Below are 4,891 nucleotides of genomic sequence, written 5' to 3'. Positions count from 1 at the left end.
ATCCAATGGCACATGACATTGAGCAGAGTTCCAAGTGCTATGTAATAGTTTTTTGCTGGTTATCCACTTTAAACATAGCAGTGTGTATGACCTTACCAAAGTCCTTAACTATCCCTTCCCCCTGGCAGCCAGAAGTTCATTTTCTAAGTCTGTGAGTCTCTTTCTGTTTTGTAAGTAAATTCATTTCTATCATTTCTTTTTATATTACATATATAAAGGATGTCATATGATATTTATGTTTCTCTGTCTGATTTACTTCACCCAGTATGGCACTCTCTAGGTCTATCCATGTTGCTGCAAATTGCCTTATTTCATTCTTTTTCATTGCTGAGTAATATTCCATTGTATACATATACATATACTACATCTTCTTTATCCATTCCTAAACAAAGTGGAGAATGAAAAAGTTGGCTTAAAGCTCAACATTCAGAAAATGAAGATCATGGCACCCGGTCCCATCACTTCATGGGAAATAGATGGGGAAACAGTGGAAACAGTGTCAGACTTTACTTTGGGGGGCTCCAAAATCACTGCAGATGGTGATTGCAGCCATGAAATTAAAAAAACACTTACTCCTTGGAAGGAAAGTTATGACCAACCTAGATAGCATATTCAAAAGCAGAGACATTACTTTGCTGACTAAGGTCCGTCTAGTCAAGGCTATTGTTTTTCCAGTGGTAATGTATGGATGTGAGAGTTGGACTGTGAAGAAAGCTGAGCACCGAAGAATTGATGCTTTTGAACTGTGGTGTTGGAGAAGACTCTTGAGAGTCCCTTGGACTGCAAGGAGATCCAACCAGTCCATTCTAAAGGAAATCAGTCCTGGTTGTTCTTTGGAAGGAATGATACTAAAGGTGAAACTCCAGTACTTCGGCCACCTCATGCGAAGAGTTGACTCATTGGAAAAGACTCTGATGCTGGGAGGTATTGGGGGCAGGAGGAGAAGGGGATGACAGAGAATGAGATGGCTGGATGGTATCACTGATTTGATGGACGAGATTCTGAGTGAACTCCGGGAGTTGGTGATGGACAGGGAGGCCTGGCATGCTGCGATTCATGGGGTTGCAAAGAGTCAGACACGACTGAGCGACTGAACTGAACTGAATTGAAACAACTTGGAATGGATTTCAGGAAAATTGTGCCTTAAGAAGATTTTCTTTAAGTGACTAAAACAAAGTTTAAAAAGCAAATAACAATAAAAGAATGAGTACCTGGATAAAACATTCATTTTAAAATAATGCAGCTTTTAAGTACATATTATTGACTGGCCATAGTCCATGCAGAGTTACAAGTCCACAGTAACAACAACACGTTGACAGTTCCTAAAGAAAACTATTTTAGGCTTTGCAGATGCTGCCACCCCAGAGTCTCTTGAGCTGTCCAGCCATGGTCAACCTCATCTTCTTTGACATCGGTGTCGACAGCGAGCCCTTGGGCCATGTCTCTTTTGAGCTGTTTGCAGACAAAGTTCCAAAGACAGCAGAAAACTTTCATGCTCAGGGCACTGGGGAGAAAGGATTTGGTTATAAAGTTTCCTGCTTTCACAGAATAATTCCGGGATTTATGTGCCAGGATGGTGACTTCACATGCCATTATGGTACTGGTGGCAAGTCCATCTATGGCAAGAGATTTTTTGATGAGAATTTCATCCTGAAAGCATACAGGTCCTGGCACCTTGTCCATGGTAAATGCTGGCCCCAACACAAACGGTTCCGTTTTTCATCTGCACTGCCAAGACTGAGTGGTTGGATGGCAAGTGTGTGGTCTTTGGCAAGGCGAAAGAGGGCATGAATATTGTGGAAGCCACGGAGTGCTTTGGATCCAGGAATGGCAAGACCAGCAAGATCACCATTGCTGACTGTGGAAAAATCTAATAAATTTGACCTGTGTTTTACCTAGCCACCAGACCATTCCTTCTGTAGTCCAGGAGAGCACCCCTTACCCTTATCTGCTTGAAATATCCTATAATCTTTGTGCTTTTGCTACAGTTCTTCAGGTTCCATATTTTCCTTATTCCCCTCCAAGTTTAGCTGGATTGCAAAGTTAAATTTATGATTATGAAATAAAAACAAAACAACAACAATAACAACAAAAAAGAAAACTACTTTTTTTAAAAAAAGGCATAACCCAGATGTTCCCTCATTTGACTTACTCCAAATTCAGATATGCAGAAGGGCTAAGGTATATCCAGAGTATTTTTTAATGAAACTCCCTCCTTTCACTCCAAATCATACCTACCTAGAATGCAAAAATAAGTCATTTGATATACTCTTTAGTATTTCATGTTTTAGTGTATATTTTAGTAAAAAAAAAAGGGGGGGCGGGGTGAAATAGTAGCATCATCAGATATATCATGTGGCTGCTGTGACCCCATCATATACTGTGTTCAGAAAGACCTTCACCTAAGCCGATTCATGAGAGAAAACATCAGACATACCCAAGCTGGAAGAAATTCCACAGGATACTTGGCTAGCACACAGTAATATTGCCAAAGTCACAAAAAGCAAGTAATAACTCAGAAACTGCTACAAACAGAAGAAACTCAGGAGATATACACTTAAACACATCATGGTACCTGATCTTCATCCTGGCATAGCAAGAGGACATTGATAGAAAAACTGATGAAATCCAAATAAAGTCTAAAATTTATGGAGCAGTGAGGAACCAATGTTGATTACTTAGTTTTTGACAAGTGTAACATATAATCAAAGATGACAGGGAAAGCTAGCAGTCAGACATAAACAATAGCATTTATTCTACATTCATGTGGGTGTCTCTGCCATATCTAGATATTTTATCTGCCAATGTCTGAAATTAAAAATTATTGAGCTATAAATTAGCATAAGATATCTTTTCCTAAAGCAGCTAACCCTGAAGATGAGATTACATCCACAGATGCTAAGGTAAAATGAGTTCTCAGTACAGACATTATCTAATTAACAGCCAACACTGACATCTACTTAACACTCCTATGCGTTATCTCCATCATTAAAGGCCACTCCTCATTTACACAAATGTTCACATTCAGTTCCGATATTTATCTTGTCAAGCTATGAAAAATTGCTGAAATGTTATTTTGCATATCTTTGGGCATTTGAGCCTAAGAGAAAATATTCAAGCCCCTAGAACAGTCCATTTGCCAGACACCACTTTACCAGAGGGAAAGTGGAGTTAGCCAAATTCTGTTTCTCTCAACATTTTTTAAGCAAATAATTTCTTCTGAATCTTCCAATACTCCAATGTGCCACTTTTCAAGCTGCTAAAAAGCTAAAACACCTAAACAAGAGAAATTTAGTTATTGGGAGAAAAAAAATGTTGCTTTCAAGATCAGAAGCCAGTAAACTACTTTCACATCAGAAGTTCAATTTAATCTGAAAGGAAAACAAATCCATCAATGTCCATTCAATGAGCTCACAGACCTAAGGGACACTCTGTTTCCTCCTAGTTGGATCTGTGTATTAGATGTTATTTGAGTTTTTCTGTCCCTGAAACACTTACTTTAAGATGTACCATGTAGCTAGATTTTGTGTTCTTTTTTTTAGTCTGCATATGACTACTTTTTTTTCAAATGCTCCTTAGAATTTTAACTGCAGGAAACATGTATTTAAAATGGGGCAGTGGTTGCTTGTTTAATTCAGCAGCATTTAGTAACATTGGGGAATCAGGCCATCTCAAGTGGGCTCTAACAAGATTATCTGCTTCTGATTCAGTGGCCCTTCCCTTTCACCATGGGCCACTGGCACCTTGGCCATGAGGGTATCCCTGATCAATGCCCAGCCATCTTTAGGGGAAAATAGTCTGGGGAACACATTTCAGTGAAAAGTAATTTTAGTGATGCTTCACAAAAAGACAAATCTTAACAGTTAAACTTGAATGTAACTACTTTCACTAAAGATATAAGACTACTTATGAACATAGCTTGGAAACTTCCATTTGATGAAGGAATCCAGGCAAATCCTCAGAGGAGCACTAAATGCTTAACTGTCCCTTATTCCAAAGAAGGAAGCAACTTCCACATGTCAAACACCAGCTCTTCCTAGGAACCACATATTAATGGCACTTTTAGCTCCATTTTACAGATGAATAAACAGGTTCACAGAGTTTTAGTAACTTCACCAAGGTCGCACAGATAGTAGAAAAAGGAGCCAGGATTTGAACTCAGGCATGCCATGCACTCCATATGCCAGCAAATTTGGAAAACTCAGCAGTGGCCACAGACTGAAAAGGTCACTTTTCATTGCAATCCCAAAGAAGGGCAATGCCAAAGAATGTTCGAACTAGTACACAATTGCACTCATCTCATACGCTAGCAAAGTAATGCCCAAAATTCTCCAATCCAGGCTTCAATGGTATGTGAACCAAGAACTTTCAGATATTCAAGCTGGATTTAGAAAAGTCAGAGGAACCAGGGATCAAATTGTCAAAATCCACTGGATCATCAAAAAAGCAAGAGAATTCCAGAAAAACATCAACATATGCTTTATTGACTATGCCAAAGCTTTTGTGTGGATCACAACAAACTGTGAAAGATTCTTCAAGAGATGGGAATACCAGACCACCTTACCTGCTTCTTGAGAAATTTGTATGCAGGTCAAGAGGCAACAGTTAGAACTGGACATGGAACAACAGACTGGTTCTAAATTAGGAAAGGAGTATGTCAAGGCTGTATATTGTCCCCCTGCTTATTTAACTTATATGCAGAGTACATCAAGAGAAACGCTGGGCTGGATGAAGCACAAGCTGGAATCAAGACTACCAGGAGAAATATCAATAACCTCAGATAAACAGATGATGCCACCCTTATGGCAGAAAGCAAACTGGAACTAGAGCATCCTGATGAATATGAAAGAAGAGAGTGAAAAAGCTGGCTTAAAACTCGACATTCATAAAT

General features: G+C 39.2%; 1 pseudogene; it reads left to right on the top strand.

Annotated features, from left to right (window-relative positions):
• Positions 1–1,386: 1,386 nt before the first annotated feature.
• On the top strand, positions 1,387–1,874 carry LOC138434700 (peptidyl-prolyl cis-trans isomerase A pseudogene; annotated as a pseudogene).
• Positions 1,875–4,891: the final 3,017 nt, after the last annotated feature.

The sequence above is a fragment of the Ovis canadensis genome, chromosome 2 (genome assembly GCF_042477335.2).
Source record: "Ovis canadensis isolate MfBH-ARS-UI-01 breed Bighorn chromosome 2, ARS-UI_OviCan_v2, whole genome shotgun sequence".
Taxonomy (NCBI): Eukaryota; Metazoa; Chordata; class Mammalia; order Artiodactyla; family Bovidae; genus Ovis; species Ovis canadensis.
Note: the sequence above shows the minus strand (reverse complement) of the source record. Positions and strands in the feature narration are given on the sequence as shown.